Raw genomic sequence first — 12,427 nt, forward strand, 5'->3', positions numbered from 1 at the left:
CCATTGGTTCAGGCTGTGACCAGGCAATTCCACCACAACACCATCTAAATATCCTCCATGTTATACATAAATGCGAATCTGTTCATCTGATCACACTTGAGTGCAGAGCTGGTATACAGGACTGCCACCAGAAGGCAGCAGGATAATATCTGTAATACAGCTAAAACCATTCTCCACCCAATGGGAATGAAATTTCTTTTCATAGTTCTCCCTCTAGAGTAGTTTCTAAGATACCCAAATCCCAGGCAAACACTTTTGATTACACTAAAACAACATGTAGTACATTCAGCAGCCCAGAACTCACATATTTCCCTCTTTAAGCACCTCTTTATCTTTCCATTTTTGAGTATCAAGAAGCCTCAAGGCATCAGTAAGCTGTGTCTGCTGCAAAACTAGCTCATAATTGTGTGAAAGTTTACTGGTGCACTCATTTTTCTTACTGTATCTATTGAAAAAAATGCTATTTAGATATGCAAGAGATGAAAAAATAGTGTTGCATTTTGTCATGATGTAAGATACTGCATGTAGGAAGCAACAGAACAGTGTTAGTTGTAAACATTAGGCAGCCATGCCAGGCCAACTAGAAGGCTCTGTCCCATTTCCAGCAGAACATTAGGATGATGCTCTGAAAAAGGCTTTTTTATTCAAGTTTTGATCAGAGATAATTTTTTATTATTTAATTTACCCTAAATAAATTACTTTTGACATGTTCTAGGATTAAATTCTCATCCACAGGGAAAATAGAAATAAAAACATACCTATGTCCTAACTTCTTTTTCTTCCTTCCTTGTGATTTCACCTCCTGAGCACACCCACCACTATCATCACTTAGGAAAAGCCTAACATATTTTGGGCAAATGTTTGCAAATATTTTGTTCACAGTTTTCCAACTAACTCTATCTTTCATTTACATCGTTTCACAACATCTTCAAGGAAAAACCACAAATGAAACAGCAGCAGCAATACTGCAGGATAAGAGAAAGAAAGATCTCTTGTATGCACAAGCAAGAATTAGGTGAGACATCCAGTAGTGATTGCTGCACCTTGAATGGATGCAGAAGCCAACTGAACACCTCTTATGACAGAATCATGGTTTTAGATACTACAGCATCAGTTCTGAAGGAAATAAATGGAGGTATGGTTGATTCTGTGTCCTGGTAACAAACAGCAGTCCTTCATTGACTTTGAGATGTAAATGCAATGCAGAGGATGGGTTCATTTGCACAGGAGGTCTTAGGTCCAGTTTCATTACTGCAAGATAGAAAGTGTTTTGAAAATGTCTTAAATTCAACTGTAGCCACTAATAAATTGAAGTTATCATATATTCAAACTGCTTTCTGAGTCACAATATCCAGGCTATTCTTAATTAGCTATAGTTTACTGCTTTTGTAATTTATGTTAACATAGATTGCCTGATTGCAGTTTTTTGCTTTAGAGCTTGCACATTTCCTTTTGATTGTAGTGAAATGAATCAAAGAGTCAAAGAGTTGCAGAGGTTTTAAGGGACCTCAAATGACCATTGAGTCCAATCCCCCGTACTAAAGCAGATACCCTATAATAGGTCACACAGGTGGGTGTCCAGATGGGTCTTAAATATCTCTGTAGAAGGAGACTCCATAACCTCTCTGGGAAACCTGTTCCAGTCACCCTTAACAAAATCATAAAATCACAGAATTGTAGGGGTTGGAAGGGACCTCTAGAGATCACTGAGTCCAATCCCTCTGCCAAAACAGCTTCCTAGCCCAGGTTGCACAGGTAGGCATCCAGGAGGGTTTTGAATGTCTCCAGAGGAGACTCCACCACCTCCCTGTGCAGCTGTGCCAGTGCTCCGTCACTGCACTGTGAAGAAGTTCCCATGCACATTTGTGTAGAACTTCCTATGCCTCAGTATGTGGCCATTTCCCCTTGTCCTATCACCGAACACTGCTGAGAAGAGTTCAGCCTTGTCCCTTTGCCACCCACTCCTTAGATATTTATAGACATGGATCAGATCCCTTTGAGTCTTCTTTTCTGAAGGCTGGACAGACCCATGTCTCTCAGCCTCTCCTCATAAGGGAGGTGTTCTACATCCTTTACCACCTTTGTAGCCCTCCACTGAACTCTTTCAAGATCCCTGTCTTTTTTGTACCAAGGAGACCAGTCCTGGATACAATACTCCAGGTGAGACTTCACCAGGGCAGAGTAGAGAGGGAGGATCACCTCCCTTGACCTGCTGTCCATGCTCTTTTTAATGCACCCCAGGATATCATTGGCCTTCTTGGCCACCAGGGCACCCTGCTGGCACCAGGGAGGCAGCACACCTCTCTACAAGTTGGGTCAGTTCTGCATATGGGACCCTCCATTTCCCAGAGAAGGAAAATGCCTACCACAATTACCCTTCTGTCTCTCCTGGCAGAGGCAGTCTCAAGGCATGGGGATGGCTGCCTTGCGCTAGTCTCCCTCTTAGGCAGCTCCACCCTCGCCTCCCCACTCACCTCTTAATCAGTTTCCAGCACCCCAAAACTATTGCTTAGGGAGACCTGGGAAGCTGGGTAGGCAGGCAAGGGGTGCACCCTTGATGGCAAGCTGGGACTTTTTTCTAACCCTTCTTACATGTCAGATCTGTCATCCTGAACATCCTGTGTTAAAGTTTTAGGCCACTGCTCCTTCTCTGACCACTACACACCTCTGAAGAGTCTGGCCTCATCCATTTGCCTCCCACCTCCCTTTTGATATTTACAAACATTAATCAGATTCCCTGCTCAGTCTTAATTTCCCCAGGCTGAACAGACTCAGCCTTTCCTCATTCAGGAGATGCTCCAGGCTCTTTATCATTTTTGTGGCCCTTTGCTGGAAAAGTGCCCAATTATTCAAAGTATGCACTTCTAAAGCGCCTTCAGTTTGCTGTATTATTGTACTTTGAGTGCTGCAGAGCTCAGCTGTTTCTTCAGGGAAAAAAAAATAATCCTTTCCTAACTGTATATTAAAAGCCAGACAATAAAAAGCAAGACAGAATCCTTGAAACCAGAAAACTATGAAGTCACAAAAATAGAGTTTAGTGCACCAACTCTTTGTCTTTGAAAAGCTTCAGACTATGAAGAAAGAAGAGCTCAGAATACAGGAAAGAATATTACATAGAGAATCTAAAGTATACCAATACAACAATAAATAAGTTGAGGTAGGAGGGTATCACTCACCTTCATACTATGAAAAATTTTAAAAGCATACTTCCTTCATTACTCTGCAGCAGAGACAGAGATATCCCAAACTTTCAGCCCAGAAGCTACCTGTCCTTCCCTGGACAGTGTGCAAACAGGGGAAGCCCAGCTCAGAGATCAGAGCAGTCTATGCCACAGGACCAGCCATGCCTCCCCAAAGAGATACTTAGATAGTCGCTGTTGTCTGTATTCACATCACAGAAAGAAATATTCTGTGTTGAGAACACTTTCATCAAGGATCAGTGAGTAATGAACAGAATATGCACAGGTATATGTAGTAGAAAATTGTCTGTTTAATGGTAGGTATTATTTGAGGAGACATTATAATGGGGCCCTGGGCAGCCTATCCATGGCAGGGGGCTTAGAACTGGAAGGGCTTTAAGGTCTTTTACAACCATTCTATGGTTCTATGCTACTTTTCTCCCAGGCACTTCCCCTTTTCTTTGTTGTAAATTAATTAACTAATAAGTTAACTGAAAAAATGTAAACCCATACAAGTTCCATTAGAAGAGGGATTTTGGAAAAAATAATCCCTTGAAGATTTCTAAGCCATTTTTGCTTAGCCATGTAAAGTTAGCGTGCTACAGACCTGAACCATATTAAGCCTAATTATCCCATCTCTGCCACACAAACAGGAAACTTGACAGTAGGACTGATAAGCAGCTAGACCATAGGCCAATGGAACTCCTATAGTTCTAAGGTCTAGCAAGGGCTACGCAATGCAGTTCTGCTACTGTAAGAGAAAAATAATCAGAGCATTTAAAGTTGCATCAGAAGAATGCCTAATGCTGTCAGCTCAGGGAGTCTGAGTTCACACTTAGTAGATAATTAGCCAATTTAAAATATTGCAAGGGACTCATTAGGGGAGATAATCACTGAGAGACTGAGGAGATAGCATCTGATCCTTTGTTTCTATGAAGAACTGTAAGTTGGATTAGGTGTGTTTGGGCTCCAGCCCAGAATGGACTCCTTGGTTGCAAGCATGTAGCCAGCCTTGCACTTGTGACCCCAGCATGTCTTATCAGGGTGAAATGTTCTGCTGAATCCCTGAGCCTGAGGAAAATACAGTGTGTCTGGAAACAGGCATGAGTGGCTGCCAGTGGTTGTGTGAAGGAGATGCCTCAGAGATATCAGCAGCAAGGTGAGGTCTATGGGACAACCAAGAGCATTCCGTCAACCAGTGTGCCCAGGGAGGCTGTAGACAAAGCATGGCTCAGCAGGCAGTCTATGCATGTAGAAACCACACAGAAAGTCCTCCAGCTCTATTTCCAGTATATCCTGTGAATTTATTCTACCTGATAGTTAGAGTTGCAAGAAGAAGGCAAAATATTGTAAAGAAAATGTTGTAAGAGCTAGCTATGAGGTGACAGAAGAGAGAAAAAATCCTTTCCAGGTTTCCATGTCTTCTCAGCCCTACCAACCATCATCTGGACACATTTAGACCAGGTGAAAATAGAGACACTGACTTTGCCATAAGGAAAGAAAAAAAAAAGATGTGAGCAATTTGCAGCCACTTGAAATCAAAAGCTTGTGTGGCAAGCTAAAGACAACAGAGTAGGTAATGCCAGAAGTATCACTTTCTAAACAGAAAATAAAGCAGACTATACAACATTAATGCAGGTATTTAAAAGGAAAAAAAGAAGAAAAAAAAAGAAAGCTGCAGAAAGCTGCCAAAGGACAATGGCAAATAATATAATGTTTCTGAGGAGTTGAAAATCAGCACATTAATAAACATGCCCTGTTGCAAAAAAAAAAAATAGATATTGCAGATGTCATGTTTCTTTTGAACCACAGTCAATTTCAAGCAGCATATGTAAAGAAACTGCAGACATAAATATTCACATACCCACAGCGTATGGATTTCTTTCTTATCAAGGAGTAACCCTGCCTTGAACTGCACACATTTAGCATGTAATAACTGAAGAGCACTGCAGATCAATCAAGGATACAGACAAATCTTTCCTTCACGGTTCTGCAGTTTTAGAAAGAATGCAAAGTCTCCTGAGGTTGCTTAATGAAAAGGCTTTCCAAACCGTTAAAGTTCAGGCGGAGTAAGCTCTAGGATTAAATAGACTCCAGAAAAATAATTAACAGGGTTTTTTGGTACCTTTTTTTCCCACAATTTTCTCCTTCCCAGCATTTACAGATTTCAAGATTTCTAGTCAGTTGACAAAATCTATTTCCAGCTGGAAAATTAAACATATCTTTAAATATTCATTAACATTAAGCCCACTTTGGAAAAACATATATTCTCTCCAAAAAGAACATAACAATCTAATTGTTATCCATCCAGACTTCTTGTTCAAATGCAAAGAGAAAGCAAGCATTTTCTAGAAGCAGCTAGGCATCATCTAACCCAGAATAGTCTAAATATGTTTTCATAAAAATCACTGGGATATTGAAGTTGTTTCTCATTTTTGGCTAACAGTCTTAACATCCTGCCAATTGAGTGGAATGACAAACCAGAAGAGTCATGAAAAAAAATAAATTAACAACACTAGGGATAGGGAGAAAATTAAAGGAATATCAAAATACTGAAACACAAAAGAGGTATTTAGTGGTGGAAAATGATTTATTCAAAGCTACAGTGAGAGCAGAAAGTGCATTCACAAAGAAATGAAGAATAAATACTGCAAGATCACAGTCACAGTTCACATATTCTCTATTAACCTACGTAGCTAAGTAGCTTGAACTGCTTCACGGTGTTGGTTTTCTGATATTGATATTCCCCTGAAACAGACAAAATAGAGGAGGGCAAAGGAAGCCTAGCTAAGGCCTGAGAAAATACAAGAACGAAGTCAATGAAGAAGCATGAAACTTCCATGGAGCATGGTCTCAAGCACTGTCCAAAATCCGTACTGCTACTGGTGCAGCGCTGAGAGCCCTCCCCACACAGTGCAGCTCTTCCCCTACTGAGCTCCAAGGCTCTGCTCCAAGCACAGTAAAAGTCTGGCTTTTCCCCGGCAAGTTTCTCTCCACCTTTGCTTTCCTTAGCAAAAGTTGGAGTACATTAACTGAAGAATAGCATTTAGTTCTTGTTCTTCTACTGCAAATAGCAGAGAAAACAGAGCTCCTCTTCATCAGCCTACATCAGTTGCGCCTTTCTGCCCCACCATGCTGTTTGGAGAACAGAAGCCAACTAATAATCCCCATCTGTCCCACCAACAACAGAATAATAAAAAAACATATTTTTAAATGCAAATGTATGTGAATATGGAAATGTCCTCAGTGCTGGAATCCAACTGCTACTCTGATGCTTTTATTTAATAGAACATTAACAGGATAGGTAGCAGTCAGTCAATAAGATCAAAACTAACTTAAAACAGAGGCAGAAGGTATTGAAGCATAAGGGGTGTTCTCACTAGGTGGCAAATGTGGCCCATATAAATCTGCTGGACACTCACATGACCAGTGTAGTGCATGTATTCCCTTACATATTCTGCAGTTCAGCTAAAACTGTATTACTAAACCTTTCCCCATTCAGCTAAAACATCAAATTTAAAAACAGCATAATCCTAGCAATCGTATTATCTTGTAGTTTCATGTACAAATCAAGTATTAACAAAACCAGAGCTAGTCTTAAAGGATTTAAGATCCAAATTACTTACTGAATGAAATCTGATTTTGTTTCTTCTCATGAATGTTATTGAATATATTGAGACAATTACAATAAAAATAAGACAAAATAGGAAAATACTTCCACAAGTTAATTATGACTTAACATTAAATCAAGAATAAACCAATGATGCTATTAAATTTTATATCAAAGCAACCATCTAGAATTAAGAGTCATTTGCGGAAGAAGATAAAATTAACTTAAGTAATCTGTCTACAAATTCTAGGAATGAATAATCAACTTTAAACCTGTCTGGTTTCAACTGGGATTTCAGTAATGTGCATTTGCTGAATAGTTAATCCAAGTTATAAGTTATCTGAACTGTGATCTCAGACCACTTAAACGTCTTTCTTGGAAGGCTGCTCTATGATAAGTAGATGTTTACACCATAGAGTTATAAGACTTCTAGAAGTTTGATTATAGAATCATACTGATAAGGTTTCTGAGTATTTAAGGTTGTTTTCAGAACTAATTTCATTCAGGAAATGTTTTTTTTTTTTTTTTTTTTTGTAACAAATATATGTTTCTGGGGTGCTCAAAAAGACATATACATGCAAATACACTGATGGCCCAAAATCAGATCTGGAATATCTCTCACTGATAAAAGAACAAGTGATTAACATGAAATTAAGTTGAAAAATAACATTTAAGATAATTAGGGAGTCATAAATGGGATTCATGGGCTCTGAGTCTTCTGGCCATTTGCACAGTAAGCACTGGGGCAGCATCAGAGAGCAAAGCATACTTTGTGGTGGCACAGAACTGGGAGACAATAAGTCTAGTCACAAGCTGTTAGTATCTTCTCTTCAAGATGCCTAGTTGAGGATTTTTAAAAAAAGATAAATTGTTTTTTTTCCTCAGAAAACCTTTCCTTGGGTCTAGCCTTCATTTTATACCTTTTGAATATCGTTTACTGAAAAGTAAATAAATAAGCAACCCTCACCTGCCAATTACCAATGCATTGTATGTCTTCTAAGGATCATAACAAATATTTTCCAGAAAACTCATTTTGTGTGGGTGAGGACCAGCTCAAAGATCATTTGGAGTTGGAAATCCATTTGGGAGGGGATTTCTATAGAATAATACAACTACCACAGAAAATTGCAGATACACCTTAAACCATGAAGTTTTTGTGGAAGGAACTGTCAAGAAAAACTCTTTCTTCCAAAAGAAGCTCAGTAACTCAAGAAAATTTGTAAACACAGACTAGAAAGTAACATACGCAGATTTATCTCACAGGGAGTCAGTGTCAGGTTGCTTCAGAAACTGATCTTGCTTCCCTTCTAGATCTCGTTGCTGTCAAGAAAACTGGACGGGGGGACCAACCACAGCGTGACAACCTTCAGCATAGGGGCTGGTGAGAGGTGAGGAGCTCCAAGACCCAGCAATGAAGGGCAAGCCAGCAGGCACCAACTGTGTGTCTGCAGCTCTCTTCAGGCACATCAGTTCAGAAGATCTGGACTGGGATTTGGCACTGTCACCTGGAGATAATCATTTTAAGTGTAAAATGTCAGCTGCAGTGGTTTCAAATTGGTGGCCAACTAAACTCCTCCACACCTCAGTTAGAAAACTCAAAGGAAAAGGGGATAGAAAATATGGTAGAAACAAAAAAGCTTCACAGAAAGAAAAATTAAATATTAAAATAAAAATTAAATATTAAAATAAAAATTTATACTTCCATCAGTAAGAGAAGTTTGGCCACTCCTTGGGAAGCAGGACCTTGGTACATGTAGCAGTTATTTAAGAGGAGAGATGCTCTCTTTCCCCAGCTTTTACTGCTGAGTGTGACATCATGTAGTATGAAAAATCCCTTTAGTACATTTAAGTCAGCTGCCCTGGTGATGTCTCCTCCCTTTGTTCACTCCAGCCTACTGCCTCTGAGGAGTTTTGGAGAGAGCACTGATGCTACACCAGCACTGCTCAGCAATGGACAAAATATTGGTGCAATATCAACACTGTTCTATCTACAACTGCAGAGCACAGCAGTGCATGTATTAACTGTCACCACGTGCTGTGGTGAAAGAGTTCAATCCCAGGCAGACACTGGCATCAACATGATGTGTCTTAGTTGGGTCTTGAAGTTTGACCATCATGAATAGCTCAAATATAGCCAGTTTTCTCCAGGCTTTTGAATTATCTTCAAAGTTCAGTTGACTATTTCTTGACATTTGGTACAATTAAAAAAAAAATTCCCCTCTTTATAAAAAAAAAAAAAAATTCTACTTCTGTCAGAGAGAGGAAGAAAGTGGCTGCTTTTAACACCACTGCCATTAGCAGGAAGCACCAGCTGTTGTGTGACTGTGGAAACTATACATACATCAAACTCCCTGAGAGCAGGCATCCAAGGCTCCCAGCAGGGAAACACTCGGTTTCTTAACTTAGTGCAGCCGTGGCTGCAGCTGCTTGCTATTGCTGAAACCAAACCAATGATGGGCAGAAGCAGAACTTTGACATGGAGAAGTCCATAACACATCATCATGCAAAGCTTTGTAGGAGAAATCTTACTTCAGGCTGAGTACAGACTGCAGATTCTTTCTGATGCATGAGCAGAGAAATAGCTTTGTATTCAAATGCGGCAACCTAACAGCTAAAGATATTATTATTTTATCCATAAAATGAGTAAATTTGAATCTGAGGTAGAGAGAAAATAATATATTTATCAAAATTGAATAAAGCCTCTGCTATTACCAGTTTGAGTCTGCAGTGAACACTGCCAAAAGCATTTAAGAAAATTATATTATGTCATAGAAAGCGGTACAGTGATCATACGCTTAAGTTATTAGAATACAACCACTGGCTATGTATACTCAAGTCATCAGAATATGACCACTGGCAATATATAATAATATAAATTAACTTTTCCATGTATATCTAATAGGCTTATTCCTAAGAACCTGTCATTCTCTCCCATATGAACTGAGTTAACGCAGCTTTTTGCTGCATCATTCTAATATTAAGCATTTTAGATCTACCAAGGGGACAGAGGGTGAAGGAAAAGGGCAGTGACTCCTCCCAGAATGAATCTCAGCTAACATATTCCTCCAGCACTACTAAATTGAAATAAATTGGTTTACCTAAAACAAAGAGACATTGGTGACATTTTAGGCCAGGGAATTAGATTTCAAAGTAGCCATGAGGGCATTTATTAAATTCATGAAATGTTAATCTCCTAATAGTAATATATAAGCTAATTTTTTTCATATGAATTAGCCATGAATCACAAAGGTAATAGAACTGCTAAATCAGACAGAGGCTATGTTCTGTACTACTGGGTAATCTCTTTTTATTTTTCTTCCTCTGAAGTAGTTTTAAAGACACAAATCAAAAAACAGACAAGTATTTGAAAATATTTCCTATGCCTTTTTGATGATGGAGCTTCAGCAAGCCTTGTCTTAGGCTTCATGACCTTGAGAAAGAACAAAACTCAGAAATAGAGGAAAATCACATTAAAGACAATATTATTTCATTTCAAACTGGTGTAATTTGGAAGTGGTTCAATACAGTTTATGAATCTTTAATCAAGACAATTACAGGAGCTTATTAAATAAACTTATGTTCTAATTTATTTCTATGATTCATTCATAAACAAGGTTAAAAATATTATAAAATTAAGTACATAATGCAGAATTCTAAAAGGTCAATGTTTTGAAACATACTTTAAACAAGATATAATATGGTAAGGGGATAAGTTCTTGAGCGTTCTGCTGAAATTAGTAGGTGCTATGTAACCAAAGTCACACAGGCTCCCTCTCCAAATATATCTATTACATTTATTACCATAGTCTGCAGGAACAAGAACCAGTCACCACATCTTCAAACCGGACCCAGAGCAGAAACTACTTCTTTATTCAGAGGTCTGGTACAGCCAGCAGTAACAGATATATCAAATTATCTTGAAACAGGCAGAAACGGTTGATGTGCCATGCCAGTCAGTGCTCAAAAGGCATTTAGATAATGTTCTTATTAATATCTGGTTAGCCTTGAAGTGGTCAGGCAGTTGTAGTAGATGACCTTTGAAGGTCCTTTCCAACAGAGCTATTCTATTATTTCCACTAATAAGAAAAGCTTAGTCCCAGTTATCAAGAAATCAAAGCTGAGAGCTGGAACCCTAAACATGCTTTGTGAGCAGCCCTATACTTGAGGCAATCCCACTGCTTCTGTGGAAAGGACAGGCTGGACAAGCATGGCTACAGAGTCTTACTGCCATTAGGGACTATGTGAGCATAGGTGGGATGGAGAACACTAGGTATGAAAAGAATGATAGAGGCTGTTTTCTGAGCCAACCCTCCCTGCTGGCTAGTGAAGGGTCTAGAAATCTATTAAGAGGATTCAGTGCTCAGATTCACATTCATAAAATAGATCTGGTGTTTTTGTTTCTTTGTTTTGTTTGCTTGTTTTCTGTAGGTTTGGAGTTTTTTGTTTGTTTGTTTTTTACACTTTAATAAACTTGGTACTAAACTTCCCTCCAGAGTTTGGAAAGTTGGCACATTTTCAAATCAGATGCTATATCTACCCCATGCCAATTTTTCCTAGACATATTCAGTAGAGCATTCAGAAATATTCTTAGCCATAAGCACAGGTGTAAAGTGCAACTGCTAAATCAGGAATCCTGACTTTACATAAGTTTCTACATGAGTCTTTTGCAAATGTTAGTGAGAACAGACTATTTTTGAAAGTTAGAAGGTTAAGAAAAATATAGACAGATGAGAAAAATGAGAGAGAACTTTTAAATGCGCTTACCTAACATTTTTATATGTTTACCCAACACATCTTTTCTGCACAGAAATGCAAAATGATAATTTAACAAACAGCCTTTAAGTACATTCTCAGTTATTTGAGCTATTGACAAAAATGTTGACTGCTTCATCCATCTAATGCCTCTTTTAGATAATACAGTTCTTGAGGCAGTGTTTCAAAAAACTGCATGCTCTTTTGAGTTATCAGATTCAATTAGGCCCTTCAGGAAAGTAATCAATACCTCACCTGATTTAAGAAAGTTGCTATGCAATGCTTTTATATAATGGCAGCAATCCACACTTAGCTTTGTAAATCCACCATTCTTCTGTGGTGTCAGCTCTTGAATTACATCTCTGAGAAAAGGCAAGGAGAGAGAAGAAGGAAGGGAGAAAGGGAAGAGCACAAGCTGTACATGACAGTGTTACTTCCAAGTGGCCTTCAGACTATCCACTGAATACTTCTGACTGAGACAGCAGTTCTTGCTCCACTGACCTCCAAGGGTTTGCCTGAAAGTACCAGGCACTGATTTCCCCTATAATATTCAGAGTACATAACCACAGGCAGGTCTGATCTGATTTTGTAATACGGTCTGAAAGCAAACTAACAAACCAGGCTGAACAGTAATTGAAGACCGACATGAAAAAGCAAAAGCACCATAAATTATTAGACACTGAAGATTTTGGCCATAACCTTGAAGAGCTAGGTATCCCATATTAAAGTGCTCATGTTTGACTAGGTAATTTTGGAACCTGAGATCAGAAAAGATCATCTTTAAATATATTTAAAGAACACATTTAAGCAAAAAGTCATAATGACTTTAATACGTTAAGAAAAAACTTAAGTGGTACAGTTGCTGAATTTGCTGAGAGCAGTGAGT

The sequence above is a fragment of the Cyrtonyx montezumae genome, unplaced genomic scaffold, assembly GCF_038088225.1.
Source record: "Cyrtonyx montezumae isolate F1298 unplaced genomic scaffold, pur_monq_1.0 scaffold_8, whole genome shotgun sequence".
NCBI lineage: Eukaryota > Metazoa > Chordata > Aves > Galliformes > Odontophoridae > Cyrtonyx > Cyrtonyx montezumae.